Raw genomic sequence first — 20,717 nt, 5'->3', positions numbered from 1 at the left:
TGGAACAGGAAAATAGAAGAGAAAATGACAGAGATTCTGCAAAAGAAAAAAAAATATTAAAAAAATCAATTATTTAGTTAAGCACTTAGAAAGTTTCAGGATAGAGCAGAACATCTCCAACTGGGCAGAAACTTTATTTTCTTGTTCGCAATGACAGAAGTGTAGTAGGATGTGAAAACAGATTCCATTTGCAAAATAATGTCTCCATGGATTGAAAGATCCAAGACAGCTTTTTGCTAAATCTAAACCCATTTCTGAAAGACAGTTGTCAAATCTGTTTTAAAATCTTTCAGTGACAGTTTCTACCAGACATCTAGGCAAACTTAAAACAAAACATAACCATTCCTGCCATTTGTAAGGCATCCTAATGTACAATATAATCTCCTTGTCGTATCTGTATGGACAGAGAAAGTAATAGATTGTCTTCATCTTGTAAACAACTTCTTAAACATTTGAGAACTGCTATCTCTTGCCTTCTCTACACTAAACAGACCAAATTCCTCTAATTTTTCACACACACACCCCCCGCCTCACAGATTATATTTCGCAACTGTTTTTCCACTCTCTTCTTTCAAGTTCTCCCCACAGTTAATCCAGGTCTTTCCAGATATACATCCTAAAGAGCCCACCATCTTCCAGCTGATGCCTCACCAGTACTGAGAACAGAAATATTACGCAATATTATTATTATGTTTCATATCCTGATTCTATCACAACAGCATGATGCTGGTTTTCATGTTTAGCACATCCACCTACAGGTCTTTTGCTACCTCACCCAGTATTTTCTCCTCCTCTTGTACACATTATTTCTGCAAACCAATACTACTTCATATTTGCTCTTTCTGATTGACATCCCATTCTCTGACTTCTCAAGATCATCTCAAATTCCATGTGGTGCTGTCCTTGCAGCTCCTCCCAGCAAGACATTGTGTCCAAGTTGAGAAAGAATCCCATAGTAAGCCCTTGCTGTCAGTATTATTCACACAGTACCTCTGTTCTCCAGTGCCATGCATAAGAAGACACGGTTTGTGCCGAACATGCCAAAGCTATGTGCTTGCAAAGGAAAAAACAATAATGGAAAGAGAAATAAACCTTTTAACATGCTGGTCCATCTCCATTTGATTTCCCACTTTAAGCTGTATGTGTTTTATTACTTTATGTCTCAGAGGGACTTGAAGTTAAATAGTAATTTTAGCCATTACGTATATTACATAAATAGTTTAGCTGCAAAGATTAGAGAAACAAAATGAGTTGAAAATTTGGCAGGATCTACAATCCATTTAAAATTAAAAAAAAAAAGGAACACAACACACTACTAAATAACATGAAATTGCATCTGTGTGTTTTCTAGTTTGAAGAGAAGATCTTGCCAAATTCCAAATTGAGTGCTGAGTAACTATAAACACATCCTTGTTCAGTTGGACTAAGATTTATTTTGTGACACTGCTCAAATCTTAGCAGCTAATTAATTCTTGATGCTATATAAAATCTTGTTTAAAAAGAAAATTAATAGAAAAATATTTTTAAATTACAGTTTCAGACTGCTTTTTTATAAGGATTCAACATGAAAGGCAAGGCTAACTTACACAATTCAACAGAGCTACACTGAGAGAACATTCTTGTACCTGTCCTGCAAATACATCCTTGGAAGATGACAGCTCTGAGACAAAGCCCTGCATGACAGGAAAATACTCAATAAACAAAAGCCCAAAGAGTTAATGATAAGTAGAAATCAGCAAAATCACCAGGCTGACTGGGATTGCTGCTCGCTCAAGCTAATTCTTTCTTGTCATTGATCTTCCAAAATGAGACATCCTAAACCATTATACTTTTTATCTAAGAAATATGACCATTACCTTTACTCATTGTTTGTGCTCCATGATCTAATAATTCAACTTACATTGTCAAACAAAGCTAAAACCACATAGTAAAATGAATCAATAGGTTTTTTTTAAAAATGTTGTATGAGATTTTATTATATATTTGAACATAATGAATTCAAGAAAGGGTGGGGTTTTTCCCTAGATTTATTGTGTCTCTGAATTTCTCCTTCATCACAGAATTCTTCTCAAATACATGATAGTCCACACCACGTACAGAGCTCAAAGGTCATATAAACACCCATTTTTTCCTAAAGAGTTTTAATTTCTTATCCATATGCACAGACTGGCATAATCATTAGTTGTCATTACTTTCCTTAATGGAAGTGATCCACTACACCAGCACAATGCCCTTTCAGATGCATGTAGTCAGTCTAATATTAGAATGATTGCAATGCATCACCTACCTCATCACAGTTCACAGCACCAGTTTTGTGTACAGACAAGTCCTTTGAAGTTAACTAGGAAGAACTGAGGCAACCCAGATTTTCTCAGCATTTGCTGTTGTTTCTTGTTTACACTTAGAAGGTCACTGATTCAGAAAACCAGGAAAGTTCTGTCACTTATCTGATGTCCAGCCTTGAGACATAGAATTAAAATATCACCTAAAATCACTTTGCTTACTACCTAAACTAAATGGTATCGTGATGACAGTGTTACAAAGATCCTAATAGTATACGAAACCAGGAAGCCCACAGAAAGTTGGAATAGGTATGTAGACTTCTCTCTATCAGGAGACTTTTATCACTTTACAAATAATGAACAATTTTAACCATTCGTTTTCTTTTCCTGCTCCAAAATCTCTCTACCAGCAAGTGTAATGCTCCAGCAGGCACCTTGTAAGTATCAGGGAAAATAATTTTATTGTTATTTAGGTTGATTACTCTTGGATTTCTGTGGGATCTTAAAATATCATAGCAAATATTTTGGGTCACTATCAGTGAACTTCTGATGTTACTGTGGATAACAATCATTCAAATGATAGTTTCATCCAAAACTGCATCAAGTATTATAAAAGGAATGGGAAATTTCTCTCTCATTTTCAAGTTGAAAAGATGTTCTAACATCACCTTCAAAAGGGGACATGTTCCCTCATTCTTTCTTCATATCAACGGTTTCAGACCTACTTGTCCTCTTATGCAAGGTATCAAAGCTGAAACAAGCATCTAGAGTGCAGTTACTGCTGCCATGTCTTCTTCTTAACTCCATCTGAAGCTCTTTTAAAAAAAGGCTTGAAAAAAGCTTACAAAAGCCTTACCTACAATGCAGATGATCACATCTATGTCTTAATACTGGATCTTAAAATCGTATAAATGCTAATCCTACACAGGCTGGGTGCTCTGAAATGATGATAGCATTTAGAAAAATTCAGAGCTGCTCAGTAGGGTAGAAGGCTTAAGAGGAACACACATGAATTTTGTAGATACTAATGGCATTGTCACCCTAGAGATAGTGTGCAACTCCATGAGGAATAATCTTCATAAACTGCAGACCAAACACCCCTAAAACCTAAGCAAATATCTGAATTCCTGACAGCATATTCAAAAAGGATCTCATTGTGTTAGCAGACACATGTTAAAGAACATGATCAGTGCCAAAATGATGAGTTTTCATCTGGAATCATGACCAAGCCCTCAACTTCCAATATACATCTCAACATGATCAATACAGAAAAATCAGCAGGGCTTGCTGCTTGGGGTATGTTCTGCTGAAGCACAACAGCCACGCCTAGAGTGCTTTATGATTTTATGTGTTTCCTCTATACATTCACCTAGGCTCCTGTGGCCAGAGTGTGACCAAAACTTTACAACCCTGGGAGTACTTAGAACAAGTCCCTGTCATGAATCTCCTCATTCCTCATTAATTATTTCCCCAAACAAATAACAAGGCAGAAATAAGAGGTTAGTCATCATCACTGTAGTGACAGCTATCTCTTCTTTCCATAAGGTCTTCAAAATACTTTCTTCTTCAAAGTCTACTTTGGCATGGTGTTACTATGAAGTGAAACCAAATTAAAACAAAACAAAACAAACAACCCCCCCAAATAAACAAAAATCCAAGAAAACAAAACCCCAAACAAACCAAGATGCTTTGGAAGGAACCAAAATTCTGGAATAACTCTCACACCAAGTCCTTCCACGTTGTGTAGACTTGTGTATTTTGCTTTTTAAAGAGAGAAAAACCTAAGAGACAGAATAATTACAACATCTTCTAATTCTTAATCTGAGTTTCCTCTTCAGCAACAACTCGTCACATTCCTGAGCTTGTGCAAAATGTTCATTATGAATCTGAAACTTGGAAAGAAGGCTGAAAGCACTTTTAAGTTATATATCAGAAAGTGTATTGCATTTTTGAACCCGTTAAGAATAACTCAGCAAAATAATTCAGCAGAGAGCAGAGCCTATTTAGTCCTAATAAGCTTAAAATCGGATCTCCCAAAAAAAAAAGCCTTAGCTGCTGCATCAAGCACTGCAAGAAGCCGAGGGGCCTGCTCTGGAAGCCCCAGCACGCCATTTGACTGAACCTCTTCCCGGAGCAGATACTGCCGAATGTTTCGGCAGCCGGGAACGAACCCTCAAGCGCTTTCCCAGCCTTCAGCCGGACACCTCTGGAGGCGCAGCCCGCTGCAGACCCAGAGACTGACTCGGGCTCATGCTGCCCCGACACCGCACCGCAGGAGCGGCGCAGGACGTGGCGAACACCGCCCCGCGTACATTAAAGGACTGGACACCTGCAGGGGCAAACTCCGCCGGAGCCACGGGCCAGGGCCCGCACACCCTTCGGTGGCGGGGGGCTGCGGAGGATGCCGCAGGCACGGGCAGCGTAGGTACCGCTCCCTCCCGTCCAGCAGCACTGCCGGCTGCCGGCCCCGCCTCCCGCTACTCGCGGCTCCGGCTGGGCCCGCCGCGGGGCGTCAGCGGGGGCAGGCTGCCAGCCGCCGCGTCCTGCCCGGCGGCCTCCAGCACGTTTCCTTGGCAACGGCGGCAGGGCCGAGCACACCGCCGTAACGGGCGACGGCGAGACACGGGGCACGGGGCCCGAACCTCGGCGGGGAGCGAGAGGCACGGACCCTCCGCCTGCTGCCCGAGGGGCTGTGGGAAGCGCGGCCGGCAGCTGCGGGGGGCAAGGGGAGTTCTCAGCCCAGGATCGCACCTCTCGAGTGAGAGTTCTGGAGAAACTGACTGCTCATGGCTTGGGCGAGTGGGCGCTTCGCTGGGTTAAAACTGACTGACTGGCTGGGCTCACAGAGTGGTGGTGAATGGAGTTAATTCCAGTTCGTGGCGAAGCACAGGTGCTGTCCCCCAGGGCACAGCATTGGGACCGGTCTTGTTTAATATCTCTATCAATGATCAGGATAAGGGGCTTGAGGCACCCTCAGTAAAATTGCAAATGACATTAAGTTGGGCAGGAGTGACCTGCTCAGGAGTAGGAAGGCTCTACAGAGGGACCTGGACAGGCTGGATTGATGGGCTGAGGTCAGTCGTATGAGGTTTAACAAAGCCAGGTTCTGGGTCCTGTGCTTGAGTCAGGACAACCTCATGCAACTCTCCAGGCTTGGGGCAGCGTGGCTGGAAACTGACCATCAGAGAAAGACCTGGGGGTGCTGATTGACAGCCACATGAACATGAGCCAGCAGTCTGCCAAGGTGGCCAGGAAGGTCAACAGCATCCTGGCCTTCATCAGCAATAGTGTGGCCAGCAGGAGCAGGGAACTGATGAAGTCACACTTTGACACCCGTGTCCAGTTTTGGACCTTCTCCACAAGAAAGACGCTGAGAAGCTGGAGCAGGTCCAGAGAAGGACAAGCAAGGTGGTGAAGGGTCTGAAGAACAGATCATGGGAGGAGTGGCTGAGGGACCTGGGATTGTTCAGTCTGTGGAGAAGGAAGCTCAGTGGAGACCTTCTTATTCTCAGCTACCTGAAAGGAGGTGGGAGCCAGTCTCTTCTCTCAAAAAACAAGTGATAGGACAAGAGGAAATAGCCTCAAGTTGCACTGGTGGAAGTTTAGATTTGGTATTAGGAAAATATTCTTGCCCAAAAGGGTCATCAAGCCCCAGAACAGGCTGCCCAAGGAAGTGGTGGCATTTAAAATACATATGTGTCATGCTTAGGTGTCTGCTCCATGCCCCGTATCTGCAAGATCGGTGTTTTCCAACTAGAAGTGCTTCCACAGCCAGCCAATGCTGTGAATTTATCTTGCTTTAACATGCTTCCAGTTAAAACTTTGCAGCTGAGGTTTGTGCATTGAGGGGAATTAATAACCTTGACACTGTTGAATTCAGAACTACCCTTATCTCCCTAATGATGATGCATCTAGATATGTATCTCAAAGTCTACCCTTTTTTTCTTATAGAACAACACACACAAAAAATACCCTTTGTAACTTAAGAAAGCTGTGGGGCACAGTTATCAGGAGAAGAAATACCATGTTTCTAGACATTTTATAGGCTTTTAAATCACAGTTTTAACACTGACACAATTATCTTTACCAAGACTGAAGAAAAGAGATAAGGTGATATGCTGCTGTTTTACTTTTTCAGGCTAAATCCAAAGCTTCAGACCCCGAAGCTGTTGCACATACTTCTCATATTTGATTTATCAATACTTATCTGACAATACGCAGTTTCTGCCTTCTTCTAGGCTTTTCCAAGGAAAAAGGAAATCGTTCTTGAAGCAAAAAAGGGAGCTCTTTTGGGTCACAAATGTATAACAGGTCTCACCAACACCATGTCTGATCTTGTGGAGCATTCATCTTGCTAACTATTGTGAAACAAAGATGCTGTCTAATCTTTTGATTGCTGTCATTAAAGCGTTGTGGTCATCCTTAGTTGTAGATTTGTTAAATTAAGGAGAAAATAGAGACAGCTGCCAGCTATCTGCTATTTGACGAACTTAGATGATACTAGTAAAAACTAAATTTACCCAAAAGTTGAGTGTCTTTGTACTTAGCTGCATAATTTATTCATAAATGGGAATAAAGCTTTAAGAGTATTAATATATTCATTAATCTCACAGAAAGCATTGCTTTTTTTCTTTTCTTAGAATAGCATGAAAATTCCTTACAGTTAAACACTTCAAAAGTTAGGATTTAAGAGCTGCTCAAAAGAAACAGGATTAAGTACATCATGTTCTACTCACGTAAAGGTGTATTAAGAAATATTTATAAGTTTTACAACTATGGAGTTACAGGCAGATAGCAGATGGGCAAAACACCACAGAGGTCATCAACTGCTAGTTAGTGTGATACCAACTAAGTATTTCTAGTGAATATCTCTTTATGCCTTGCTTATAACCTTCTACCCTCATTAAAGACTAATTAGGTCCTTAACAAGAAGTATCCTGAAGATGTACAACATGTCACTGCTTTGTGACTTTTGCAGAGATTTATTTTATAATCCAGAGAATGTAAAAGGACACATTAGAGACTGTTGCGAAAAAACACCATATCCTAAAATATGAAATATTTTACTCTTCTGTAGGCTTCTTCTACAGTTTAAAACTGCTAATAGTTTTTGTTATCATCAGTAGAACATAGATCAACCCATAAAGGAGAAGCAGACGATCTGCATGGTGTGTTGCAGAAGAGGAAGATGTGAAGATGAGGGACCAGTTGTGCCATTTCTTCCAGCCTGTGTACACTGCACCAGGGTGTACAGAAGCTGTAAGGAGCCGAGCTCTTAGCACTGAATGCTGAACTGCAATACTGAAAATTGGGGTCCAACCTTGAACATTTCATGTGCTGAAATGCAAGTTCTGTGATCAAAAGAAGCTCTTTTAGAGGATTAGATTGTCTATCTAAGTGCCATCTTCCTTGCATTCTCTGGCTGTAACAGGAACTCTGCATGATACTCCTGTACTTTCTACCTGAACAATTTCTATCGGTTCCTATATGTCTAAAAGAAACTGTCACTAAAGGAATAGAGTTTTTCACTTGAGTCAAGTTACTTTCCATTAACTGACAAAGATTGCATTAGGTATCAGAACACATGGTAGAGGGAGACATTGTCTTCTGACCATTATGAGGTGGGGTGTGCAAATTCTTGTGACAGAGTTGTTAATAACTCAGAACCTGCTGTCTTGAATTTGAATAGAAAAGTTCCCCACTCAGATCAGAGCAGGAAAACAAGACGAGGCATGTGAAAATAATGCACACAAACACATGTTACAGGCATAATATACACAAAGTAATTTGAAATAGACAGCAGCAACCAAAGCAATAATAATAGAGATGGAAACGCATCACTGAGTGGAAGGATATAACACTGTTTGTAAAGTTATGCTTGACTTTATATTCGTGTAAAGGTAGGTTATGGATTGGAAAATTCTGAATGTATGACCTACGAATGACATAAAAATCAATTTTGGGAAAATAAGTAAAACCAAAAAATTGATTTAAACCAGCTGAGGACTTGGGTCTTTGTTTCTTCCCAGGAAATACATCTGTGTATAGGAAATACGAAAATATGGATCTGTGTTTCTACATAATGCAGAAATATGTACATTACTGTCTGATTGTCAGCTCTCCTAACTAGAAATTACTCATTAGCAAAACCACTGCCAGTTGCTATCCCATTCATTCAGTGTCATGACTTCCCCTTTTAAAATCCTTACTTTCCAACAATGCAGTACCATGAATCATTATCCAGAAAGGTACATAAAGCCCACTGAGGACAAACCCAAACCTTCTACAGGCTTTAGTTGAAACTAGTGTGCAAATTAATGTATGCACACCTCCACACATAAAATGAATACAGATCCATTAAACAATTTTGTGACCTCGAAGAGTGTATTACAAGTAATGCAAAAAAATGTGTATTCTTTCCAGTTTTTTTCCCTAAGATCCCTTCTTTATCTGAGTACTCAGATGATACTGAACCAGGACAGGATCCTGAATCTATGTCTCTCTCTATATATCTGTATCTATATCTATATCTACATCTACATCATCTATATATCTATATCTATATCTATATCTATATCTATATCTATATCTATATCTATATCTGGTGTGAACTTTTTTTTTTTTCATAGAATTTACAGAATTTAATAGAACTTAACAATGAGGAAAACAGCCACTGTAAATACCTTCCAAAGTGTATTCCTGGCAACAAGAAGTGGTTAGCAACCTGGAAGCTGTCTAAAAGCTGAAGTTTTGCCAATAATTTTATCTTATCTCTCACATGCAGCAAGTGATAATATTTTAAATTATTTATTGTATAGCTTAAAGGAAACCTCAGGAATACAGTTAAAGATAGAGAAAAAGAATAATTGTTTTAATAGCATTCTCATTTTTTTTTAAAGACTGCAAGAGATATACTCAAATCCTCTGCTGAACTGTCATTCAAAACTTGTGTCACAGAAGGTCTAAGGTCTTAAAATTGCATGGTTTGGATTGGCTTTCAGGAAGAAAGCAGATTAAAAATCTTGCACTTTAGTGACTGGTGAGAAAGCAATTGTGTTTTCTATCAGTATGCTTCCTAGATAATGCAAAGGCTTAAATCATGTATATTGACCAACACCCTGGGTATGCACAGCAGCGATGCTCTTATGCCCTTAATTATAATTCATAGTTTGAACTCTTACTGAAACAGCCCTCACAGGAAAAGTTTGACAGAATCCAATAATGAAGGAGATTTTTTTTTCTGAATTTCTGAAATCTCTACAATGAATGTAATGAATTTTTAATCTAGTGAACATTTCCTGTAAGTCGAAAATGCATGTCATCTGATAACGTTTGGTTTCGGTGGAGAAAGTGGCGTTCTTATTTCACATCATTATTGCCATGGATATTACTGAACAATAAAATCGACTTTTTTCTATTTGCAGTATATTTTCATGGTACAGCATCTCTTGAGAGCGCAAAACGAAATCATATCTATGTAACAGACGGTGAGAAAGCATTCTAAAGGCTTTTGTTACATTGTGGAGAAATGGTGGCAGAATTTTCTTTGATTTATTTTGACTCTTACGCTCATGAGCGTTCACTATCTAAATTGCCTAGAAGTATAGGTTATAAAAGCCAGAAACTGAAAGGGGAAAATGGATTCCTTATTCATACTGGTTTCTGCAAGCATGCACACTGTTACCTTTCCATCTTACTTGTAATACTTGCTAAACTTGTTAAATGCATTCAGAAATAAGAACAGATGTTTAATTTTAAAGGTGAAAATGAAGCCATGTGAACTTGTAAAGAAAGAGCTTATGACACTTTAAAGAAATGTTTCATTTATTTACAGTAATTAAAAATGACTTAGTAATTTGCACTTAGCAGTTTGGATAAACCACTGCTGTAGCTTTTAGTATCCCCATATTTCAAACAGATTTCTTTTTCTGGATAAAATGGTTCCACAGCAAGATCCCGCTAGGACCTTTCATTTAAAATATACTGCAGCAGGCACAGATTAAATAAAAGCTGTAATAGATTGAGTAAAATAGAACTAACTGATACAATATTAGGAGCTTTCAGAAGTTACTTGGACCTTGACTGCGAAAATATTTTTCCAGAAGCTCTGTTGTGGTTTAACTAGTTTTAATTCTGTTAAGGTTCACTTTTTTATCACCTGGATTTTTTCTGTACTTTGTTGGAACACAAGCGAGTTATCTGAAATGAAGTGTGAAAGTAGATGCAGCTGGAATCTGAAATTTTTATTTCAATAAAATATAAATTAGAGGGAGGGAAATATTCTAAATAAGAATCTATGACTGCAGTGTTTGTGTTTCCAGCAACATGGTATTTAAAAATGCATATCAAATTGAAACCTTTTCCTTTAATAAAGTCAGTTATTATTTTCTGTTGACAATGTAGACCTCTTTTGCTTTGACATCAATATGATATTTTTCAACCCCACAAAATAGTCCATTCCAAGTTTATCTTTTCATTTCTCTGAATAGCTCTGCTGTAATGACTTCACAGTCCACAAAAACAAACTCTACATAAAGTAACGCTCTGTTGGTTATGTGAACATTCAGGAAGAAATACATTACCCATCACATCTTCATTTGTGGGCCTCACAATGTATTAATAATATTTGTTCTTTGTAGTTTGTTTCTAAAAAAGGCCAGGGTTCCCATAATAACACTGTCCCTGGTAATTTTTAGAGCTGTTACATATGTGGAAATCATTTAAAACATTCACTGATACAGGAAGTTTATGTATTTATGTATTTGATGCATGGAGCACAGATACACTTCTGTACTGTCTGTATTTCTGTTACATTTAAATAATGAGCCACTTCCCAAACCAGAGACTTCCTATTATGGCTTTCTACAAGAAAATGTAACCAGAGAGAAAAATAAATATAAACAATTCATACAGAAAAATGTTATTAAATAATTAACTATAAAATTAGTCAAAATTCCATATTCTGCCACTCCAGCTTTAATAGCAGTTCTGCTGGCCAAATGGTATGCAATTATGACAGTACTTTACCTCAGATTCTTTCATATAGGTTTTCTCTGAGCTGAGTTCTTGATCAACATTCAGAGTCTGAATATTCTCTTCATCCTGTGAGTAGCCAAGGAAATGTGACAAGATAAATCAATAGTCAAGGTTTTCAAATGTTCTAATATCATTGCTAATCACTGAAAGCAATCCAGTGTTCACTTATGATGAAAGAAAATGAATAGCACACAACAACAATTTAAAATGCCAATCTTGATCTGCATCTGATCTGCATTTTTAATGGCCTCATTATGAAATAATAATGTCATAATTAATGCTTACTTTTTATAAGGTATTAGTTTAAATAAATTATCAATGGTGCCCTAAAGAAAAGTGTCAATTTAAACAAAAAGGACTCTGTTAATTACGTTTATTACTCTGAACAAACCCAATAGTGATGTTTTAATTACATTTTCAGTTACTCGGTTCAGAGAACATGACAAATCTGTTACATTCTAATGAAATTTTTAAAACGAGCTGTTTTCACAGAGTGAATAGCTGTGTCACTTCTGATGGAGCTCTGCTTTTAGATGATAATGAATCACAACATGCATGTAAGTTTATAAAATGTTACACGTGTTGACAAGCATTAGTTGTGCTTTTCACTTGTTAGTATTGCTGCCCTCGCAAATTCCAAAGCTCATGGGTTGATAGCCATGAACTATGTGCTACAGAAGCATGAATTTCAACAAGATGTGTAAAATCAACATTCCCAGATTATACAGTGGGGGCTGGAAAAAACCCTGACCTCGTGAAGTCAGTGGCAAAATTCCCACCAATTTCCTTCCCTTGAGCCTAATTTCCCATTTTCATATTTGCATTAACGTCAGTTGAAAGTTCTCTTTGTTGTGCTTGGAAATATTTCCTCTTTTTCACTACGAGTGACACATTATTAAGGCTTAAGCACTTGTAAAATACAGTCATAAGAGGAATTATTAAAAACACTAAAGAGGAAATAAGTTTTGTGCAGTTCTTTTGCTAAGAAAATGAAAATCTGAGAAGATCATGCTAAGTAAGGGTAGATGTTTGGATTAAGTTTGGCTAAGCTGTTGAAGAATTATTATATACATGTGGACAGTGCTGCCTACCACCCTCTTCCTGAAACAAAGCAATTCATATGTGCATCATCTGAATTCTTTAGAGGCTTAGACAGATTTAGATAATGATTCAGTACAAATTGTCATCCATGGACTCATGGACTAAGAATAAAGAATAAGAATAATTTCTTCATTGCTAATCAAATGTCTACTGTAAAGGTCGCATGGAGAAAGTGAGCTCCAAACAGCTGTGTTATATTTTTAATGCGTTTGTCTGGAACGAATTGTCTGTCTTTAAATATATTCAGTCTGTACAATCTACATGAATTACAACAACATTGTCAAGATGTAGTGGAGGAGGACAAATCAGAAATGTCGGGAATAGACATAGCCCAAATATGGTCATAATTATTCCATAAATTACTAGGAGGCATGTCGACAGCACTATGAATAGTATTGACTTTCATTCCTGAGTTACAAAAATGTAGTGCATTATCTGAATTATTTATCTGGGAGAAGAACGTATCACTTTCCAAATAAAATGTCAGGGAACTATTTGAAGTACAAATATCACAGGTGCATAAATGCAAACTGTTCTGCATCTCAACCTTTTTGCATTTTTAATCAAACAGTTATGGAACACACTGAGACTGTTAAAATATGGAAGAAATGTACCACACAGATTATTGAACTCTGGAAATCTATTGAAATCTGGCCTTCAGGAAAAAGAGGTCAAAACCTCTACACTGCAGATGGAATAAGACTCTGAAAGCTGGAATCTCCAGCTCTAGAAGACAGAACTTTACTGCCAGTGTTCAAAGGATACTGAGAATTTGAATTTCAAAATAAGATCTGGGGGGAAAAAACGGAACAGCAGCAGCTAAAAGAATCAATACATCACGTTTTATCTGCAGTTGGGTTTTAACCAGTAAAGAGTAACTTCTTGAAGAGAATTTTTCTTCAGACGAAACTCAACAAACTTCATCTAAATTCAGACCCTTTTGGTTACATTTAACAATGTTTGGTTAAGTGGGTTTCAGTCACAAAATTGAGTTTAAGGGGTCCTTTGACACTGGACCACAGGTATGACAATTTACCACAGCATTCTCAGAGTTTTGAACACCTCAGAAGATGGAATTATTAAAAAATAAAAAATGCAACCATAAAATTAATATTTAAAAATGAAGAGAAGAAAACATTCCTCCTTAAAAAGCCACTAGTACAATAATTTATTCTAATGTTTGCATCCACGCTGAAAATGCCTTTGAACAGGATTGCCAAATTCAGTCACTTTTGCAGTCTGATAAAATTATTGCTGGTTCATATCTTTGCGGTGTTCCAGTTGTGCAAAATAACCAGAAAGCTGCTGTCATGGGCCAGCTGACAATTGTCTCCCACTCAGACTATTCACATGCCACATTTCAACACTGGGCTTTCCCTAGGTATCTTTATAGCTAAAAGGGTAAGGTAATAATTTTACACTGGGAAAATTGCATTTTTCAAATATCATACAACTGCCATTTGACTTAATATATATAGAAATATATAGAAATTCTCTCGTATCATAGCCTGAGAGCCCAAACCAAGATCAGGTTTCCACTTTATTTCATGATGTATACATACAAAGAGAATTTCAGTCCCTGTTCTGACAAGCTTTCAATTTGAATAAGCAAGGAAGACAAATGGAGGAAGAAATGAAATATTAATATCTCTAGTTAGAGACGGAGAACTACGCTACAGAAAAAACACTGACTTCCAGGGATTCAAAGAGGGAGTGGAGCCAGGATCTGAGTGTACAATTGCTATGAGAGTGCAGCATCTTGACTTGAACATTATCCTTCTTCTGTGCCTTGTGGGATTTCACATATGACTTAAAAAAAAAAAAAAAAAAGAAAAAAGAAAAAGCAACCCAGATCTGTTTGGCAATCCTGACTACACTGACCACAGTTTTTCTTGTTCAGACCAGAATAACCATCCTCCATTTATTTTGGAACTTGAAACTCTTGTTCCAGTCTCTTCTCCACAGAGGAAATGCCAAAAGAAAGGAATGCTTTAATAATGCATGGGTAACCACAAGAGGAAAGCTAGAGCAATTTTAAGTGAAACTTGACCTTATGAAAGAAAATCCATACATTCTAGCTAGCTTATTCACTCTCTGTAAAAATATAACTACAACATAAAAGTAACTAAATAAGACAATAGCTTCCTATTTTTTTCAGAAGTAGAGATGGATCATTGGGCACCTTGCTTAATGCTTTGATTACAAGTAGCCTGTTTTCTTTCAGTACATCACTGGTGTAAGCAGGAGTCCCATCATACTCTGCTTATTACCTTTAAGGCAGAATTTTAGGTGTCTTGCCTGGCTGCTCTGGGCACTGAAGCAGAGTGGTAGCAGGCACATGTGGGGTGGGCAGTACCACAAGCAGGCTCCATGGGACTTTACACATTTCCAGACAAGGAAGATCTTGGGGAATAGCTTGGGGGGTTGTGACTTTGGATTAAGGCATTTCTGCCTGAATGCTTCAGACATCTTAGCCTCATTTTGGCTAGTAAGCAAAAGAAATAGTAGTGAGGTGGGGGTCGGCCTCTTCTCCCTAGTATCAGGTGACAGAACAAGAGCAAATGTCCTGAAATTGTATCAGGGGAGGTTTAGGTTGGAGTTCAGTAAAACATTCTTCACAGAAAGAGTGGTTAGACATTGGAACAGGCTGCCTAGGGAGGTGGTGGAGTAACCATCCCTGGAGATGTTCAAGAGATTTGTGGACATGGCACTTAGGGATGTGGTTTAATGGCTATGGTTGTGTTAGGTCAATGGCTGGACTCAATGATCATAGAGGTCTGTTCCAACCCAAACAATTTTATGATTGGATGAAATATTTCTTACCATCGCCTCATGGATGAATGAACTTAATCCTACATATAAATATGTATAGAGGTAGTCTTCAAAAGAGTTAACTAGGGGAACAGTGTTGTATCCTTGTTAGTAACCTTACACTACTCCTGATTTGGAAGAGTGAAAATGAATAATTTTTCTTTGAAATTGCAGGGACACATGCAATTATTGGCTGAATGGACCTGGGACTGGATACAGCTGCAGTATGTGTGATGGGGCTGTTTAGTGAGGACCCATCAGCTGAAAACCAGTAATCTGGTTGAGTGGTAGATTAAAAACACATCTTTGCATTTCTGCTGTAGGATTCTATTGCACAACAGCTAATGTATATTGCCTTGCAGCATGCCATGTGAATGATGTATAGGTTGTGGGCTGGCGCCTTGCTCAATGGCAAATTTCCATCCAAGAATTTAGCCAGCATATGCAGTGTTTTGTTTAAGGAAGTTTTACAGTATGCCTTTTGCTGCTGAGCTGTAACACTCCAATTTATCTGCCTGAAATATCATTATATCTGAATTATAGCTGAATTGGTATAAGTGATGTTTTCATTCCCACAATGCTTATTAATATAGAACATTGTTGTATGCTCTGAAAAAACTTGCTTATAATGCACTCTTTCTACCACTGACCTTGTTTTATATAAATAACCAATTTAGATCTTTTATATCAAATAAAGAAGGGCAATTTCTACTTTTTGTATAAACCACCTTATTTTTGATTACTTCTCCCATGTCTATGTAAATAGCTAGCCCTCATAAAGGCAGGGTAGATGTTGTACATGCAGCATATTATTATTTTGCAGTCATTTTCAGCGATTATGCATAACTATTTTATTTTCTTTTTCATAAATTCCAGCAGGATGAATGCAGAAAATTATAAGATTAGTTTAATTGTTTCTTAAATGCAAATTGAGCTCTACTCAACCTAGTCAGCGATAAAAGCAGTTGATCAGGAGTGATATTCTCCTGTTAACAACATGTTTTGGATTCTTTAATTTCTTTCATTTCCTAAAATAGCATCCTTACAGGTTTTCCCTTTATAATTGTTCAGCATAACCTAAAAGGCAGCTATCTGAAGTGATTGATCTAAAAAGCTCATAATCTACAAATTGTTACTATGAATTGCACACTCACATATAATCTGCCTTGTAATCTCTACTTCCTGTCCCTGCCTCAATCTCAGATCCCAAAAAGAGGAGTCATCTGCCATGCAAATCCTTACATTTTCCAAACTAGCCTTCCAGTAATTTGTCATCGTTTGGTGCAAGTGTTTCCAATCCATAAACTTCACAATGGCCATATAAAGCCCAGTGTAGTTATGGAGGTAACTCGCAGTACTGACAGTGAACATCCATTGGTGCTAATTCTACTAGAAGAACAAAATCACCTGAGTGTGTGTTTAATTCATTTTTAAACGGTTATTTAAAAATAACTTTCTCAAGACAAGATTAGCTTCATAAACTCACATTTAAAAAGGATGCTTTTAAAAGAAATCACACTGCCAAGGATCATTCCCTGCCCCAGATTACAACACATACATTTTTACTGATAATAATACAGTCATCTTAATAAGTATTTATTTGGTCTTTACTTGGCATTTATAATTTTTAGATTTGAATAGCTCATGTCAATCTTTATGCAAAATGGCACTGATTCTGGAAGTGTTGGTGTGCATGGGGTCTCCGGTGGAGCTGGGCCCTTCATCAGCAGTTTCATCAAGTGCATACAGATTCCTCTGCTAACTTCAGGAGAGATGGCTGCTGTTCTGTGGAGGCAGCACAGCTCAAATAGAGAAATGCAATCCAATACACCTAAACCACAGCTGTTTATTGACCTGTGCTGCAGTATCATGTGTTATGTGGTATAACTGATGGCTATTTCCATAGCCATAAAGGAGCAGCAAAAGAGAAAACCCACCACCATGTCTGCAGCAAGACCCTGGACACAGAGATTTCCCCAGACTGAACTGTTGTTTGTTTTTTCCATCAGGGCCTCTGAGAAATGCCGTCTGCAGTTTATCACCAACACTGAGTCAACTGTATTCTTTTCAAGAAGTCTGGTGTTAATAAAATAACTTTTTTATCTCCATGCTGTTTTATTATCTAAAAGTTTCTGATGCTTGCAGACAGTTATCTGCAGCTAGCAGAAGGCTGACCAGACTGTCTTGGTCATTTGTCTTGTACTGCAGAGAAGGTAAAGGAAAGCAATCTTTTATGTCAAACAATTAAAATATTTCTAAATTGCCCTTGGCAAGCAGGTGCAAGCAGGTGTGTACTTATCCCACTGACAGCTTATATGTATGTAGTCCTTTCCCCCAAGGGGCCTGACAGACAACATAAAATCCGACTCCCTCTTTCAGAGGATTCTAGGCTTTTGTACTTCCAAAGCCAAATTTGAATTGCAGATCCATAACACAACAGTGATGTTTATTACTTTTCATGTTGTTGGACTGGTTTGTATCTGATTGTGCAGCTATAGCAGGTTTGGAGATCCTCAGCCTAGAAACATTTAACTCAGGGTCTGTAGCTCTCCAGGCATTAGTTTAGGAAAATGATTTATGTGATTACATGGTATGTTACTCCTTAAATTTGTAATTGGGCCATTGAGAAGGTGTTGCAAGCTTTTTTTCCTCGGTTAGCTGTGAAGCTCCTCCAACATTCTTGTTCTTCATGAGCTTTAAGGTAACTTGATGACCTTTTATTCTCAGAAAACAAAACACGTTGTAAGAAGTTAAATGGTACTAATTCTTACAGCTTTCTTTTTTGGCTGACAACAGACAAGAAAGTGATTGTAGCAGCAGATGTCACACAATGTAAATGTTCTGCTTGGTCATTTTATGATGGTGTCTATCACAGAGAGACAGTTAGATAGCTTGAGTAACTGCCCAAAGGGACTGTGATGTCAGTCATTCAGGGGTAGGCTGTAATAGTACTGCATGAGTGACTCATCTTAATTCTGGTAAGTGATTTTAGTACTAGGCATCAGACCTTTGTATTAAATTCTGGCTGCCAGTACTTGTCCTAAAATTGCTGGGTTTGTTGTGACAACCTGGGATTTACCATGAGCATGATCCACGGATTTTGCTTGTAATTCCTCTGGGAAACCTTCACAATTCCTTAAAATTCCATATAACTTGAGCTGACATTTCATTACACACCTATCTTGTGGGTGAAGTTCATTCTGTAAGCTGAAACATAGAATTAAAACAGCATTCATGCATTTGGAATTCCTCATCACCTTCTAGTCAGGAAGAGATGTAATTTCTGTTAAATCAGACACTACAAGCAAATAGCTTTAAAATCTTCTCCTGTAATTGCAGCAAACATATTTATAATCCATGCAGCAACTTCCATATAATCAGCTAGATAGGCATCTAAAAAAGAGCAGATGAGATAAACTATCAGCTGCTGTGGTTTTGATTTGCCTAAACTGTGTCATATAAAAATGAAAGTAATCTTGCTAGCCATCTGCAGACAGTTCCTGCTCCTCTGAGCCTTTCTGTTGTTAACAGAACTGCCAGAACGTGTGCGATCTGTATGCAGTTGGAGTGCAATGCCTCAAAGGCAGGTTCCCTACTCTTTTGTACTATATGCACAAAGAAATGTTTTCTTTCCAGCACTTTTATGGTGTCTTGTAAACTGTTCATGGTTCAAACATAATGGTCTTCTCATAGAAACTGTTCCCAAGGATTTGAGGAAAAGTGGCTCCATAGTATGAAAAAGTGATGGCCAGCATGGATGAGGGAAATGTTGCCTGGCAGTAGTCTGACTGGCAGGTGACTGGTAAGCTCTCCATCCTGGGGGTACCACTGCTCATCTGTTGGGAGAGTAAAGTGGACCTCAGGGTAGCTGCCATCAGGTTTATTGGATCAGCTGCAATGCCATAAAAAAGACCTGGGTAGCTGCTGGAGGGCTAGGAAGGAGTAAAGGAAATAGCCCTATGTTTACAGGGTTTGGTCATTCCTGGCCTGAGACAAAAGTAATGACAGTTGTGGTGAACACTGAAGCTGGCAGTATAACCTCTGGCTGTTCACAGTCAAAGCCTTCATTGTTTGAAAATTTGCTACGGTGAGATATATCTCCAGTAAAATTTAGATTTTACAATGTAGTCTTCTTAATAGTTCTGCAGCATTGCACAGTTAGGAATGGACAACGTACACCTTAATTTGAGACCTGAAAAATATGGTTGTATTTCTTCTTACTTTTTTTTCTGGGAAGGATGAGCTCTTCTGCACATTCTGTGACCTTTTCCAATCCCAATGCAGAGATGACGTGCTCAAGAAACGACTACTCTGTGTATCTGATTTAGCATTTAGCAAAATTCAGCTTCAGCCCTCTTGTATTGACATGTTGAAGTACAGCCTGCAGGGTTGGTTTTTGGTTGGGGTTTTTTTTTTTTTGTTTTTTTTTTTTTTTTTTTTGTCAGCTCAGGAATCTTTCCAAATAAAGTAACATCATCCAGATAACATTAGATCCCAAGCTTGTTATTAACATATTTGAAAAGCTCTGGATGTTGATTCAGGTCCATATGGCATATGATTAAAAGAGAAAAGTTCCATTAAGTGTAATAAATGCTGTGAGACTCAAGCTGTCTGGATACTTGGCAGTATGGATTCTTTAAATCAAGGGTAGAAAGCATACTGTGCAACTATGACGTCAGTATCTCTAAACGGTTGTCAGTCACTACGGCTTTGTCCAGCTTTCCTAAGTCCACACAAATGCAAGTATTCAGCTTTGCTTTTTGTCACCACTGTGCTGAAACTAATTCAGAAAATGCAGTGTCTCCATTAGTATCATTCTGGGCTATTTTAAAAATGATCTTGTAACTCAGCATCTCGCATCCAACTGCAGAGAATGTAATTTCCATTGTAGAAATGGCACAGTAGATCGAATTGTCGTGCTGTGAATACATCCTTCTGCACACACATGGCATTTCCATGGAATAGCTGATACTATTTTGTAAGAGCTGAAACTGGAGCTTGTACTGGAGCAGTGTTTTGTTGTATTGAAGCAATGCAGAACTCTCTCTATATATATATAGATATAAATATACACACACACGTACACTCTTGCATACGTAGTGCAGTTCACAGATTTCTGCTTAACAGGACTATTACTGTACACAATAAAAAATTCACCAGTATGTATCAAAAGTCATTTCCCTATGCAGGAAACAAGAACAATGTTTTTCAGGTAGCTCACTAGGTGTCAAGTGCCAAACTTCTATAACATGCATTATACTGAAGTGCAGAACTACATTGTTCTGAATACTGCAGCTCAGAAACCAGTGTCCAATGTCATTTTAGTAACATATGACTGATCTTCTGATGCAAGAAAAATTGGACATAAATGCATCCATAATAGATGCTTCCAACCATGGCCAAAACAGTAACATCTGGCACTGTAATGTCACATAAATATTGCTTAGGTAGAAATTCATTATGTATTTAAATAGAACATCTTTTTGC

Source organism: Indicator indicator, chromosome 31 (genome assembly GCF_027791375.1).
Source record: "Indicator indicator isolate 239-I01 chromosome 31, UM_Iind_1.1, whole genome shotgun sequence".
Classification (NCBI taxonomy): Eukaryota; Metazoa; Chordata; class Aves; order Piciformes; family Indicatoridae; genus Indicator; species Indicator indicator.
This window is presented reverse-complemented; position numbering follows the sequence as displayed.